The 16,682-nt window shown below is 47.8% G+C and overlaps 1 pseudogene; it reads right to left on the bottom strand.

The window, feature by feature from the left end:
• Positions 1-2,508: 2,508 nt before the first annotated feature.
• On the bottom strand, positions 2,509-8,562 carry LOC125363397 (annotated as a pseudogene).
• Positions 8,563-16,682: the final 8,120 nt, after the last annotated feature.

The raw sequence follows: 16,682 nt of genomic DNA, 5'->3' as shown, positions 1-16,682 counted from the left end.
TGATCTGGGTTCCAGTGACTTAGGCGATAGTCCTAGCTACTCAAGAGGCTGAGTAGCTGGAAGTTGGTGGTTCAAAACCAGAGAGACCCCATCTTCAATGAACCAGCAAAAAGCTGGACTAGAGGTGTAGCTCAACAGTAGACCACTCACCATGAACAAGAAAGCCTAAGGAGAACATAGGACTCTTGATTTAAAGCCCCAGCATTGGCATAAGAAACCAAACACAAATAACAATAACAAAGTATGACTGGGTATTATGGCATCCACTTGGAATTCCAGCAGGAGAATGACAGGTTTGAAGCCAGAAGAGTAGATAGCATGAGTTTAGGACTAGCATGCTCTACATAGTCTCAAAACACTAACCAATGCCTGTGTTCAGTGTTACTGTGGTATGATTGCTTCTAGGCTCCTCAGTTCTCAGCTTGAATTTTACTTCCAGATTCAGAATTATGAGTAAACAAGGTGACAGTAAAGTCCCCAACTAACCAGCAAAAGAGCCGGAAGTGGAGGTGAGGCTCAAGCGCTACAGTGCTTTCCTTCAGCAAAAGTCCAGCGACAGCACCCAGGCCCAGAGTTCAAGCCCCCATAACGGCATACACAGAGACGCAGACACACACACACACACACACACACACACACACACACACACACAGATCTATAGGTTACCACGCCTAACAGCAAAAAAGACGTGGTATGTTTTTCCGTTGAAAGAGAAAAATGTAGGAATTTACAAATATTCACACGTATTTGTTTCTCACTTCATCTTCAGGTTTAAATGCTCAGTAACCACGACTTCCTCCACAAATATCGTCCCCCGGGTCTCACGGCTTTTTACCTAGTTATTTATTCAATCATTGTAAGTGATTAACACCGTAGCAGTGTCGTCGAGGCTCCCAAGGCTTGCAAGCGGAACTCAAAATCTAGATTGGGACTTTTTTTAGGCCTAAAGGAACAGCGAATGGGGACAGGACTGGGTTTAGAGTAACGCGGCTCACACTCTCACAGCGCGCATGCGCCTGCGGGAGCTCCCGCAAAGACTTCCGGGAAACGACCGGATCCCCAATCGCAGCCCGAGGCTGGCTGGAGGCAATTTCGGATGGGAGCCGAGCCCGCCGCGCCCTCGCCTTCTGCTCGCACAGTTTGGTGCGAATGAAGCCTACCGGGGCCGCAGCTGTGGCGGTTCCGCTGCCGTGGCTGCGGGAGGCTGAGCGGAGTTTCTGGTCGTCCTCGGCCTGATGAGCGGACGGCAGCGAACGCTTTTCCAGACGTGGGGCTCCAGCCTTTCCCGATCCTCCGGGCCCCGGGTTGCAGCCTCCCGAGGTAGCGGCCTCGGGACCCCGGCGTCCGCAGCTCCCGGGCGCCGTCGGTCGTCCGCCGCGGTCGAGGAGGCCCAGCCCGAGTCCGATGACGAGGTGTTGCTGGTGGCGGCGTTCGAGGCCGAGCAGCGGCTGAGGGGAGAGAATGGCGGCTTCTGCACCTCCTCGGGCGCCCTGTGGATTTCTCCTACCAATTGTCCGCTGCGACACTACCAGCTGCGCAGCTCCCGGACCGCCCTGTTCTGTAACCCGCTCGTCTGCCTGCCTACCGGGCTGGGGAGACCTTCTTTGCCGCCGTGGTCATGTACAATTTCTACCGCTGGTTCCCTTCTGGCAAGGTGGTTTTCATGGCGCCCACCAAACCCCTGGTGACACAACAGATGGAGGCTTGCTACCAGGTGATGGGTATTCCGCAACCCCACATGGCCGAACTGACAGGTATGTTAGTAGGAATGGATGAAGTGGAGGTGAAGAGCCGGATTCCCAGTTGACAAGTCTCTAACTAGAAAAGGATGGGCCTGTGCTTCCCCAACTGGCATCCCAACTAAATGGGAACATCAATAGGAAGATAGTTATCCAGGCTTTCCTTGTACAAAGTGAGTCCCTGTCTTCAAAATCAGGAGAGCCTCTGCCTTAGCAAGTGCATAAAGCCTTCAGTTCCAACATCAGGTCCACTAATCAATCAATCAATAACAGAAAAGAATGAAAATATCATTCCAGTGCATTGTCAAGATTGTTCTTCACTTAACCAGTGTACCAAACCATTCAGAAAGTTGTCCAGACGATATGACTTTGTAGATAAACAATATGAAGTTTATTGCCTGACTTGCAGATTCAGATGCATTCTACCACTTGAGCCACACCTCCAGCTTCAGTGTGAAGTTTAGAGGACAATAAATTGTTTCTATAGAATAGTGCAAATGAGAAGGACTCTTCTCAAAAAATATTAAAATTGTTCCGTGTGTCAGATTTCATGACTATTACGTGCTATTAATTATCAGGAGTTTTGTGTGATAGGTACTGGTAGGCTCTTGTTAGACATGTGTGTACCCACTCCCCAGCTGCAAATAAAACTAGCCATTAACTTAACTTACTAGATGTGAAGTGCAGGCACTCAAAATGGAACTTTTCAAAAAAGTTTCATTTGTTATCATGCAAACTTGTATTCATTATACTATATCCCACCAGAGATTCATAATTCATGTAAAATGATCATTTCAAGCAATTCCTCTAAACTCTTCTAATATGTGGTGGTTGAGATGCAGCCATCTGGGCAAAAAGTGCTTTTGATAGCTTCACTGTGGCTGCACATATGTTTCCTCCTGCTCCAGGAAGAGAGCCACTGTTGGTCATGTTCCCTAAGAGGTGCCATAAAACCACCAGCACTTTCTGTTCTGTAGCATGAGGCTTCCTTGGATAAAGTTCCATAACAATATCAGCAAGTTTTTCTGTCATATCTTGCTTTGCTTTCCCATTTGAAAATTGAGCTTTTGTACAAAATAGCTGTAGAAGTATGTAATTATCTACGTGCTGAGTTAGTGCTTGAATAACATTTGTAGCAGCAGTATAGATGCCGAGAGTCTTAGAATTCAGATTGTTATCCACTATTGCTGGAATTAGCATATTGATTATAGGAGATAGGTTGTCTCTAAGTAAAGGAATCATTTTATGCATTGTTTCTAGAGCCACCAGATTTACTTTACTATTGGAATCATGAAGTCGAGATTTAAAAGCATCAAAGATCTTTACAATGTTTCCAACAAGAAGCTCTTGATTATTTTCAGTATCTGATAAAAGCTGCTTAATCCCATTAATACAATCACGAAAGTCTTTTGCATTTAATTAACCTGTAATGACTTTAACATACTCAGCACTTTCTAAGGAATTGCGAGGAACTGATTTTCTGGGGACTTCACGCACTTCGGTTACTTCTCTTTCAGCTGAATTGAAAGATTCTCAAGAAACTGGTGAAGATCTTGTGTTTCCAACACTGTCTGTATGAGATCTTCTTCCTTTTGCTGATTGAGTATCTAGTGGTAACTCTCCCAGACCCTTTTGCCTCAAGTTTTAACAGATTCCTTAATATATGGTAAATCTTTAGATGGGACATACTTTTCAAGCATTTTTTCAAAGTTAGGATGACACATCATGAGGAAAAGCATCTTTTGACTATAATACCTGGTTTCCTGTGAGCTATCTTGAGCAAATTTAGTAGCAGCTGGTAATAAACGTTCAGCCATATCCCTTGTCCCAGATAAAATTCGTTCGGGTTCCATAAATTCTACCACGTCTGATAAATGCTGGGCTGTACATCTTCGTACTGCAATGTGTAAATGGCTTTGTCCTGCATTGATAAAAGAGATGACTGCACGTGCAGGAGTTACATTTTTAACCATAGCTCTTAACACCTTGTCAACATCTTCTCTTATAAAGGTGTTTGATTCTCCAGCTTTGTGTAACAAAACCTTTACTGTGGTATCTACTTCTTGATCCATACTCTTCTTTAGGTAAGAAAAAAGATCACTTAAACAGACCACAGCAGCACGAGAAACTCCAGAGCATAAGTTTTTCACCTCTTGAACTACTGCAAAATTTGTTTCATGCAACTTTGTGTTCAATATTTCAGAATGAAAAGCAGCTAAACATCTAATAAAATTCAGTCCCTCTATTTTCTTCTCCCAATCTTCATCAGATAATAGCCTTAAGGCTTCTATGAGTGCTATTTCTGGTTTGGAAAATGGCCAAGATTCCAAAGAATCTATTATTTCTGGACTATGAGTGACTGAAGACATCCTTTCTTTGTGCTGTGGAATGACTCCAGTAGATGCTTCACTTTCTGATGTCATTTTCTCAGTATGTTTCATTCAATCCCATGGGTTCTGTTCTTTCTTTTCAAAGTCTTTAACATCAAAAAGATCTTTTCCTTCTTTCCTCTTGTCTCATCTTTTCATAAGTAGATTTTGAAATAGAAACGGTTACAGGTGCTGAATTTGAACTTCTAAATACACCTTTTCCAACAACTACTACAGAGTCTTCTGATAAAGTATTTGTGGATATGAAGTCAAAACTGGAAATCTGATGCAAATATGATGATTTTGTAAATCCTGCATTGAAGCTTTTCTCAAAAATATGAGAGTTTTTATTCTTCACAGAAGAAAATCTTGTTGTGCAAGGTTTTGATGCAAATGCTGGAAATTCATCTGATATTGTTCTCTTCCCCTAGGGTGTTGTTGACAAGGAAGAAGTCATTGATTCCTGGCTGTAAACTCCACTTTCGCTGTAAGAGCTGACATTTGGAGAGGAAGATCAAGATGGAGAGTCCAAGGTCAAGTCAAGTTTCATTGGAGAATCAGGACTTTCAATATCAGAAGTGCTGCCACTCAGTTTTGCTCTTTTCTTTGCAGCACTATTATGAAGAGATTTAAGAGGGCTCTGCATCTCTGCAATTTGATCCAAATCCTTATCCCTGAAATTTAATTCTGAAAGATCGATTGTAAAATTATCTTTTTCACTCTTTCAAAGATCATCAGGCTCTTTCTTTTTCTGTCCCACTGTGCTTAAGTCAGCTTTATCAGGCAGAAGGTTGATTCCCCTTGGTATGGGAGGGACAGGCTTTGTTCCATTGAGGCCTCTTTGGGAAGATGGTGATCTCCTCAAGGCAGGTGTAAGTTGAACTGGAGGAGACTTGTCTTGGAATTTTCTCCTTTATCCTGATGACTGTCAGCTGTCCCCAAGAACTGTAAGTCAGAATCCACACTGCCAGTTTTACCACATATCTGTGAAATTCCAAACTGCCCACATTTCCCAGTATGATTTGCCTGATGAGTTCCAGTAGCACCTTCAATAGCACATACAGCAAGGGAATCTGGATTACAATCTCGGTTACTCTGAAATAAATTTCTTTTGTTTTTTTTTTTTGTAATTTATTAGTTAAATTTTTTTTGATAAGGTGTTGTGCTAAAGGGGTACAGTAACATAGTAGGGCAGTGTGTACATTTCTTGTGATATTTTACACCCTGTTTTTCTTTCCCTTCCCTAGGTCAGGTAGACATATATACAATACACAGTGTACCAAAAACAAATACAATAGCCACGTGGCGTACGCCAACAGAAATTTGCCTAGGGCTTTAAATGTAATGTCAACAATAGGGTTTGCTTATCCTTGTCTTATATGAACGTACATACATAGCTTTTGAGCTATTGTGATCCACTGAGAGGTCTATTTTTGACCTTTATATGTTGAGTAGTTGTTTGGTTTTAGTTACATAGTGTAGGGTTGCTGACCCAAACCTGTGGAAAATACCATTTGACAAGCAGTTTTTGGTTTCACAAACCTGGTCTCTACTGTCTCCCCCTCCCCCCACCTTAACAGTCATATATCAAGGAGATCATGGCCCTTTGTTTTCTGTGTTCTAGGCTTGTCTCTCTCAACATTATTTATTCAAGTTCTGACCATTTCCCTGCAATTACCAATATTTTACCATTTCTAATAGCTATGTAGTATTCCATCGTGTAAAGGTACCATATTTTTTGGATCCATTCATCTGTGGAGGAGCATCTCGGTTGTTTCTATATTTTGGCTATTGTGAATTGTGCAGCGATAAACATGGAAGTACAGATGTCTTTTTTATATCTTGGGACCTGTTGTTCAGGATAGATGCCTAGGAGTGGTATGGTCATAGGGTAGGTCTATGTTGAGCTTTTTGAGGAACCTCCATACTATTCTCCAAAGTGGTTGTACTAATTTGCACTCTCCCCAACAATGGAGAAGGGTTCCTCTTTCCCCGCACCCCCTCCAGCATTTGTTGTTGCCTGAGTTCAGAGTATAGGCCATTCTAACTGGAGTGAGGCAGTATCCCAGGGTTGTTTTGAAATAAATTTCTTGATACGCTTTCTACTAAAACATACGCCATCATTAACTGGCTTTTTTTTTTTTTGGCCAGTCCTGGGGCTTGGACTCAGGGCCTGAGCATTGTCCCTGGCTTCTTTTTGCTCAAGACTAGCACTCTGCCACTTGAGCCACAGCGCCACTTCTGGCCGTTTCCTGTACATGTGGTGCTGGGGAATTGAACCCAGGGCCTCATGTATACGGGGCAAGCACTCTTGCCACTAGGCCATATTCCCAGCCCCAACTGGCATTTCTTGAGAAAGCTTTAATTTTGGAGATTGAATGATATCCTAGGGTGAAAACTGCTCTGTATCCTTGGAACCGGAAGTGTGGTTTTTTCCAATGACTCCAGGCTGCTCATTTTCCCATGGTAATTTATTTTTTCCTTTTCCTGCACTTAATACCCTTCGGGTACAGACAGCTGGACTGTAAGAGCCATACATTTGCATACTGTCTCTCATGTGGTCACTGCAATGGCAGTGTGCACTCTGAGTTCTGTTACCAGACAAAAGCCAGTCTGTATCTCTCCTGTGACAAATGACTTGATCTCCCCTGAGCAGAAGATGGCATGAGTATCGCATACTCTACAAATCCTTGTTGAGTTACCTTTGGTAGGGTTTTTCTAGCCAATCTGGCTTGCACAGCATTCATCAATCCATCTCCATTATCTTGCATTTCAACAGAATTTAAAAAGGATAAAAACAGCATTAAAAAGGATGCTGGTTTTACTTGAGCCCATTGATGATGCCAACACTGCAGAAGCTTCTAGAGCTGCTTGGCGTTCCCTCCGTTTGCTATCTACAAGAGCTGGGGCAAGATCAAAGGATAGTTTGGATAAGTCAAAATCCTCACAGGGATAAGTTAGGAGAGAGCAGATGCAAATGTTCACCACTTCCTCTCTTACTCTGGAATGCTTATGTTTAAGATGTTCCAGCAGTAAACAAAGCACCTGTTGAGGACCTACTTCCTTCATCAGCTTCAGGAAGATCTTCATATATTCCTGTTTGATCACCAACTTGTCTGCCAGTACTTTGATAGAAGCTGCTATAACTGGCCCCAAGAACTGCTATACTTGCCTGCCAAGGCAAACAACCAGTAAATGCAGAACTTGAAGTGTGCTGTGGACCACTTTGAAATTAGAGTCATCTAGCAGATTATACAACAAGCTAATGAAACCAACAAGACTAGAATGAGGGGTAGAACTAGGGTTAAATTTCTCCAGCACCCATTTTAGTTCTTCAACAGCCTGAGTCCAGTTCTTACAGTCTTCCTGATCCAACAATCTTGCATGCAGCTCCTGAGGAATAATCCCAAATTTAAGATTGCTATTGGAAAGAGTCACCGCAGAGGGGGCAGGCTCCTCAGGAAACCCAGGGGCTTCTAGTTCCAAATAATATGGAACTTGACTTCCAAACTGGGACTCCAGGCGGCGATTGTACAGTCTCCTCAGAGCAGATGGCAGCCGAGATATATAGGATTGAAACCTTTCTTGGCCAAGTCGCTCCCCGATTTGTTGAAGTGCTGAGAAAGCGGTCTCCGATTCATCTTCAATCTCCTGATTGCCAAGCTTTCGGGCTAGAGAAATTACCATCTCGGTGAGATCCAAGCCCAGCAAAAAATCCTCAGGAGTAAGCAAGATAGGCAGGAGGAGTGCAGTGGGAACTCTAAGCCTAGCATCGGTGCTTTCCAGACCCTGTTGTATCAGCGTTCTCAGCACCTGTGCAGAACTACGTTTCAGACAGATGTGTAGAATCTGCAGCGCATCTTTCCGCAGGGCTGGGTTGTCTTCTCTCAAGGAAACAACTAGTTGAGGCAGAAGTGCTAAACTAAAGGCCTCTTCTAGCTGGCCTGCCTCCCCCTGACCCCGGAGAACACCTGAGAGAAGTTGCAAGCAGAATCGCTTCTAATCAACAAGTCCTTCCACAAGCACTCGGCCCAGGGCCCTATACAAGGCTTCTTTCCGTCGGGGAAAGCCAAGCCGACCGCCCCGCCGGGGCAAAGCAGCCTGCGGAGCCTGGAAGGCCTCAGAAGGTTCTGGTACGGTACACAAGAGTTGAAGGAGTCGAGTCTTCTCTTCATCTCCCCCGGACAAACTACTTCCAGGCCCGGACCAGCTACTCGAGATGGTCTCCGCTGGCAACAAGAGGGTCGAGGCCAGAGTGGAAAGTGTAGGGGTGCAGGAACCGTGGTCCCCGGCTGCTTGCTCCACGGCAGTGGAAGTTTTTCTCTCCTCTCATGATGCCCCCAGCTCGGCTATCATCAGTCCCTGGGGCGGAAGGACGACTGAGGCTCTGGAGGGCACAGGCGAAGGGTGGAAAGGAGCGGCGGCAGAAGCAGCTCGGAAGAGGCAGCCGCCATGGAGGGTCCTCAGCTAGCGGTGGCTGGAGGGAACCATGGCCTTCTCCAAAGGGCTTTCAGTCTTCATCTCCCAGACTTTCAGTGCCTCTCCAGGCCGCACGTTGCTGAAGAGGAAAAGGAACAGCTTCAGGCAGTTGGCAGACCGTCTCCGACTCTGGGAGGCAGCCTTTAGCAAAATGGCCCCTGCTGGAGCCTCAGACCCCACAGCAGCCACCGGGCGTTAACAGGAGCACCACGTTACTTCTGATTTTCTGGTGGTTAACTGGAGAGTAGCTAGGATTATAAGCATGAGCTCCCATTTGAGCCACGCTTCCAGGCTAGATTACAAGTCTACCTCAGCACCCAGCCACAAATGGCAGACATCTAAACAAAGGTGAATAGTATCAGAATAAAAAGAGGGTGTGCTGGATATTCTAGGTATGTTGAAGGAGCACAACAGGGGAGATGTAGGGCTCAGGCCTGGAGCTTTAAGAGGGTCCTAGCAGGCCCGCCTCTTCGCCAGCCCTGGGGCCGGGTGGCTGTTAGCCCCGCCTGCCTTCTTGGGGTCACAACTGGAAAGGCGGCTCCAACCAGCTCCGCCTCCCACCCCGACCCCACCTGTGAGCCAAGATGGCCGCTGGTGGTGAACCCAGAGGCCGTCCTGGGGGCGGTGACATAGATGTAGGCCGCCCCTTAGGGAGGTCCCTTGGAGCTCCACCCTGATGGACAGCTCAGGCATCCAATCCCAGCCCCTGTGTAGGTGCACGTACCCCTCCCCTTCCGCCGACCTCCAACCCATGTAAAAGAACAGATTATTGCCGCCATTAAATGAGGCTTAGCGTTGACTGTCTCCCAGGCTGTCTGTGTGTCCTTCGTGGAGAGGGGGGCTGGGTGGCAGTGTGTCAGCCCTCTTTTCCTCTTCTTGGTTTGTCCGGGTGGGGCGTGTTTTCCCGTCTCTCCTGCAGGACAGGAGAACCCAGGAGGCTAAAAACCCCTGACATTTTTTGGCGCCCAATGTGGGGCCTGAAGCACGATGAGGTGAAACTGTTGGCGGGCCGGGCCAGGCCAATCGGGTTTTGAGGTGAGGGTACCCCGAAGAGATGGGGCAGGCTCATACTCAGCATGACAACCGAGCACTCAAAGTGCTGAGCTTTATGCTACAAAACGTAGGTTTGGAGATCTCGGCCTCCCAGGCCAAGAGGGTCTGGGAAGCGTGTGAGCGCACTGCGCCCTGGGTGATGTCCGCCGACCTTTTCAGCCTGGCTACTTGGGATGGAGTAGAACAAATGGTAAAATGGAGGGAAGTTAGCTTTGGGGTCGAGCCCCCTCCTGGACTCTACACAGTCCTCTCTGCCCTTAAGGCTTGCCTCTCCCCAGGCGCCTCAAAGGAGATTGACTCGGCCGGGGAAGCATCTGCGGGGGAACATCTTGGAGGGGGCGAGACAGCCCTCCGCTGCCCAGGAGGGGAGGGAGGAGCCTGGGCCAAGTCCCCCAGGTCGCGCGAGCCAAAAGCCCCTGCCCTGGAACACGTGGTGGACGGGCAAGGTGGAGGATGGCCTCTGCCATGCCCCTCCCCCGCCGGAGGCTCCCCACCATATTGTGTGAGCCTGGGAGAGCCCGCTGAGCCGCCCGCTCATGGCGTCAGCTCACGCTTACCGTGCATGGCCTTCCCAGTGAAGGCTAACCCGGGACACGAGAGGCCAGCCCGGTGGTACCCCTGGGAAGCCCAGGATCTTAAAGATCTTAAAAAGGCAGTTTCTGAGGATGGGCCTAACTCGCCCTGGGCTGAAGCCATCCTCCAAGGCCTGGCTCATCAACAGTGCACCACCCAGGACTGGAAAAGTTTAACCAAGGCCGTACTTTCTGGCCCACTGTACCTAAAATGGTGTGCTTTTTTTTAATGTCGAGTGCCATGCTCAGGCCGAGAGAAACCAAGCTGCTGATCGCAGAGTCCCCAGTACCTTTGGAATGCTGTCGGGGTCCAATGATCAATTCTCCACAGGCCTCCAACAGGCTGCTATTCCTGCTCCCTATCAAGAGCAGGTGCAGGCCCTGGGACTGGCGGCGTGGAAAAGGTTAGAGGAGGGCCCCTCGGAGCCCCCGATAACTGGAATTACCCAAAGGGCTACAGAGGACCTTGCCACCTTTATTGACAGGGTAGAAAAGAGCCTCTAAAGGAAGTTCCCTCCTGGGCCCTGTGGGACCAGTTTGTTAAGATGTTGGTTTGGGAGGGAATGACCACAGACTGTAAACTAGCCTGTGCAGGGATGAAGGATAGATCTATGGAAGGGTGGATAGTTGCCACCAAGGATGTTCGTACTCAGGCCCACCAGTCACAGTCACTGGCTGTGGCCTTACAGGCCCAGATGACTTCGTGTACCCATGCTACTTGCTGCAGAGCACACAAGGGGGTCTGTTTTGGGTGTGGCCAACAGGGCCACTTTAAGAGGGAGTGTCCTACAGGCTGAGTAAAACCTGGCGCCTCACAAGGACACCCCTCAGGCCAGGCTAAGAAGCAACCTAAAACACCCTGCCCCCGGTGCAGGAAGGGACTTCATTGGCAAAGGGAGTATAGGTCCAAATTTGACATTGAGGGGAAGCCTTTAATCTGGTAGCGGGGCGCCCTCCAGCCCCGTCACCCAAAGGAGGCGACCAGTCCAGTGACCGGCTGGGGTCCACTGGACAGTCCCAATAGTCCTGGGGGTTAGGCCAAAATTAGACATCTTTATAGCAGGGAAAAGGTTCCGATGCTTGATGGACACCAGAGCAGACCGGACAATATTAAGAAAGGAGGAGGTCCCCCCACAATAAGGAAAGGAGGAGGTCCCCCCACAATAGAAGTTGATCCCTGGGCTTCTGTTGAAGGGAGGGGGGGGTCTGAAGTAACCAGGGACTGGCTTGCCTGGTGAGATGTAGATGGTAGGCAGGGAAAAGTATGCCCCCTGGTGGCATCCGGCTTAATAGCTAATCTTCTGGGACAAGATATTTAGGGGGAATCTGAGGTCTTTATCACCACAGATCGTTGCCTGTCAAGTAACTTTGGCAACTATTAGTGAGTTCTTCCTTTTGAGGCCAAGAGGCAGCAGATTCCCCTCCCCCTTTTGAGGCCTCACCCCCACTCCTAGGGGCCACTGTTCCTACCGTCCCTGCCATCCAAGGCTCCCAGACCCCCCGGTTTGGGTGGAACAGTGGCCACTCCCCCTAGACAAACTAGAAAAATTAAGAGAAATAGTATCAGAACAATTGACCCTAGGACATATTAGACCCTCATTAAGTCCTTGGAACAGTCCTGTATTTGTTATACAAAAGGCTACAGGTAAATGGAGAATGTTACAGGACCTGAGAAAAGTTAATGAGCAGATGATTTCTGCAGGCACCTCTTTGCGAGGGCTGCCGTGGATCCCCTCCATTCCTCGGGATCTGACTCTTATTGTAATAGACATCAAGGATTGTTTTTTTTTTTCCATTCCTCTTAACCCACAGGACTGTGAAAAGTTTGCTTTCTCTATTCCCTCAGTGAACTACCAGGGGCCAGACCAAAGGTATGAGTGGGTGGTTCTACCTCAGGGCATGGCTAACAGTCCGGCCTTCTGTGAACATTATGTGTCACAGGTCCTCCAACCTCTTCAGAGCCAATCAGATATTATTTTATAGGTCTATATGGATGACATCATTATTGGGGCGGTGGACGCCCAGGCATTGGGCACCACCTATGAAAAACTTCAGACACTCCTACAAAGGGGAGGATTACACATATCCAATGACAAGGTTCAGACCTTGCCTCCCTTTAAGATTTTGGGGGTCGGGCTTAGGCTAGACTCTGTTTGCCCCCTTAAGCCCCAATTATTCTTCCAGTCATCCTATACTTTGGTGGAGTTACAAAAACTGTTAGGTGAGATTAACTGGCTAAGGCCTTGGCTTCACCTGCCTACGGAAGAGCTGCTTCCGCTTTTGACTCTTTAAAGGATAAAGCCCCCATTGATGTTATTACAATAACTCCATCGCTTCAAGTAATATTCCAAAAAATCCAAACGCCCTTAAATATGGCACAGTTGGCTCGTTATAGGCCCGAATGCCCCCTTTGTCTTTGGATCCTTCCCGGCTCGGAGCTTTCCTCAGCCGCCATTACTCAGGCGGGCGAGCCTCTCCAATGGGTGCACGCATCAGTAGGAGGAGCTCCCAGGGTTTATTCCCAGCTAGACCAGCTAGCTGATCTGGAAATTAAGGGCAGGGATACTTCCCTGAGACATTATGGGTGGGATCCGGATGTGCTAGTTATTTCCTACCGGCTGTCAGATTTTGAGTGGGTTAAAAGAAACCATAACCGGGTGTCTAGTGCCTTAAAGGGCTTCATGGGGAAGCTGGATTGCCATTATGGCACTTTAAGATGGGTGACCTCATTTTCTAGGTTACAATGGACTCCCCCCATACTTTTCTCTACCAAACCTCTTATCAAAGCTGTAAATGTTTTTACTGATGGAGGAAAAGTGGGGTCTGCCATGGTGTACGCTCTACCTCCTCCCCTGCCAATAGAGAAGAAGGCACCCACTATTTTGAGCCAGTTACAGGGTCTGCACAGTTTAAGGAGCTATACGCAGTTGCCCTGGCACTAACCCATGTCCACCAGCTGATGAACCTGTTTTCTGACAGTTTATATGTGGTTAATTTGTTACCAACCCTAGTGTCCTCATATATTAAATTAGATAAAAATCCAATTACTCCCCTGATGATCCAAGCCAGGTCTTTACTAAAGAAACGGGATGAGCCAATCTTCTTGCAGCATCTTCGTGGACACCAAGAACTACCTGGAAACCTGGCACAAGGTAACCAAATGGCCGATCATCTGGCCACTAATGGGACTATTATAGCTACAGCCACTGCACAGCCTCAGCATTTTCAAATGGCTCAAGGACTCCATGAGCGTACGCATTAAATTGGAGAGGCTTACTTCAAAGAGTTCCCTTAGTTCCTGTAAAGGACTTGAGGAAGATCATAAGGACATGCAGATCATGTATGCCATTTCTGCAGGTCCCACCTCTGCAATCTCCTGGAGTTAACCCCAGAGGCCTTAAGCCTAATGTTATCTGGCAAACTGATGTAACCCACTATGCTCCCTTTGGAAAATTAAAATGTATATTTATGTCCATAGACACCCACTCACATGCCTGTTGGGCAACTGCCCATTCAGGTGAAAGGGCCCGGCATGCTGAAAGCCATTTCTTACAATGTTTTGCCATCCTGGGGATTCCCCACAAGTAAAGACAGACAATGGGCCCTGCTTTATAAGCAAACCATTGCAGAAATGTTTTCAAATATGTAATATTAAACACACCACTGGAATACCGTACAATCCAAGGGGTCAAGCCATAATCGAGAGGCATAATAAGACTCTAAAGGACCAATTATTAAAGCAAAAGGGGGGGAGCAGCCCCCATGACCAGTTAAGGACAGCCATGCTTACATTAAATATTTTAAATTTCCCCAAAGATGAACTCCTGATGGCCTTTCAGAGACATTGGTCAAACCAGACACCTCATTTAAAGGTGGAAGTCCGTTGGAAGGACCCCCTTACTGGATGATGGCGGGGTCCTGACCCATTTATTAGCGTGGGAAGGGGCTTTGGGGGTGTCTTTCCGATTGGGGAACCAAGCCCAATTTGGATACCAGCTAGAGACTTAAAGTATTGTTCATCAGAATAATTACCCAAGAGCACTCGCTCTTGAGGAATGCCTTATCCTCATTCTCCCTAGGAAAAAATAAAAGACTGGTGGATTTCTTCCTGCTCCTCCCTGGAAATACAGGAAACCTGCCTGCGTGCATCAGTGGTGGACAGCAAAGGAGACAGCCAACCTCCCCTCCTTCCAGTGTCCGGCCCTGCTTTCTTCCTGGACTCTGCCTTGGCGTCTTTCCTGGCGCATGTTTTGCTGTGGCGGTATCACCTGCAGCTTTGCCAAAGAACTGGAATGTTGTTTCCCTTTTGCCCTTCCCCTGCTGCCGAGCTTAGGGGTTCCCATTGGGGGGGGGGGCGGAATAGGAGTTGAGGGTTTTGACACCTTGCTTCAATGTTTATGATGTTTACTAACCACGTGCATTAAGTTGCTAGCACCTTGGCTGCGGTGGACCTCCAGAGTCGCCAGGGCCTGAACCTGCTTCTACCTCACTGCCAGAGAAGGGGAATGCTGCCTGCGTTATCTTGAGTGGTGCAGAAACGGACTAAGACCTCCAATTTTCCCTGGACTGAGCCAAATGTGTGGCCCCTTCAACTACTCCTCTTTGCGGGAGAGGCCCCCCCTTTGTGTTTACATTTGCCATGTGTTTACATTTGCCTTATGTTTACATTGCCTCTTGCTAGGGCAAATAGGTTTCCCCTTATTCTTAAGCAATAAGCCAGAGTTGTCTGGTCAACAGTGGTCTGTCAGCATTATGCTGCTTTTAGCCATTTGGGAACCCAATGAGGTTGCTCACAACACCCACCAGGACGTGCAGCCTACCGGGGTATAGAAATAACAGGGCCTCCACGTGAGTGCCAATTCCCCACTCTCCCCGAGTTATTCCACTGGGCTAGCAGGCCCTGCATGTAGGTTTGCCTGAAGAGCTAGGGTGTTAGCCCATGACGGGTAAGACCTCCCATGGGGGGGGGGGGGGACAGTGTATGGCAGGCGCATTCTCGAGTAGGGCCCCTCCTGCTAATTTAAAAGCAGGAGATGTAGGGCTCAGGCCTGGAGCTTTAAGAGGGTCCTAGCAGGCCCGCCTCTTCGCCAGCCCTGGGGCCGGGTGGCTGTTAGCCCCGCCTGCCTTCTCCAGGTCCAGAACTGGAAAGGCGGCTCCAACCAGCTCCGCCTCCCACCCCGACCCCACCTGTGAGCCAAGATGGCCGCTGGTGGTGAACCCAGAGGCGGTCCTGGGGGCCGTGACATAGATGTAGGCCGCCCCTTAGGGAGGTCCCTAGGAGCTCCACCCTGATGGACAGCTCAGGCATCAAATCCCAGCCCCTGTGTAGGTGCACGTACCCCTCCCCTTCCGCTGACCTCTGACCCATGTAAAAGAACAGAATATTGCTGCCATTAAACGTGTCTTAGCGCTGACTGTCTCCCAGGCTGTCTGTGTGTCCTTCGTGGAGAGGGGGGCTGGGTGGCAGTGTGTCAGCCCTCTTTTCCACTTCTTGGTTCGTCCGGGCGGGGCGTGTTTTCCTGTCTCTCCTGCAGGACAGGAGAGCCTGGGAGGCTAAAAACCCCCAATGAGGGAGAATCTGTTGTGGCTTGTCATGTACTGGGAAGCAGGCAATAAAAAATATAACGTTATAAATAGCCACAGGTGTCAGTACAAGTCTGTAATTTCAGCAGACTGATGCAGAATGACCATGAGGTTCAGGGTCAGCTTAGGATACACAGGAAGACCCCATCTCAAAAAACCCAAGAGAACGAAAAAACAAAGGACAACAGAAGTGAAAGCAGAGTGGCAGCTGTTACTAATGTAGGTGCAATTCAGTATCAATTATATCTCATACTTCCTTCTAGAAAATTGTTAGATAACAATTTCTGAGGATTCAGAAAGCAGGCTACAACGCACATATGCACATGACATAGTGCATAGTGCAAGGGATAGGTATAGAGTGTAATGGAATGTCCAACTGTGTAGATGACTATCATTTCCTGGAGAAAGTGATTTACTGGAGTTCTCAAAGAAAATGTTTGAAAAGTACTCACATTTAAGTACTTTATCTTAACAGATCTTATTTTCTAGTAGAATTGGCCAATGTAACTAAAACTTTATATCAAGACATTGCTTCAGCAGACTTGGCCCCAGTTACTCGAACAATGATATCAATAGTTACTAGAGTTTAGTGTTAAGATTCTTGATGGGTGTTAATACAGCCCACTGAGAGTTAAACTCCTGTCAGTGACTGTGCAAACCATGGGGTCTGAGTACACGTTTCCTAACAGGCCTTTAGATGTCTTATTCCCAGAGCTCCAACACCCTTCACCGTTCCTGCGCTGGCTTCTATGGTTTGCATATTCTATTAAGACTGCTATGGGAAAACTGTCACTCTTCTAACTTGTCTTTGCTTTTTTTTTCTGCCAGTCCTAGGGCTTGAACTCAGGGCTGAGCATTGTCCCTGGCTTCCTTTGCTCAAGGCTAGC

Source organism: Perognathus longimembris, chromosome 14 (genome assembly GCF_023159225.1).
Source record: "Perognathus longimembris pacificus isolate PPM17 chromosome 14, ASM2315922v1, whole genome shotgun sequence".
NCBI classification, from domain to species: domain Eukaryota; kingdom Metazoa; phylum Chordata; class Mammalia; order Rodentia; family Heteromyidae; genus Perognathus; species Perognathus longimembris.
This window is presented reverse-complemented; position numbering and strand designations above follow the sequence as displayed.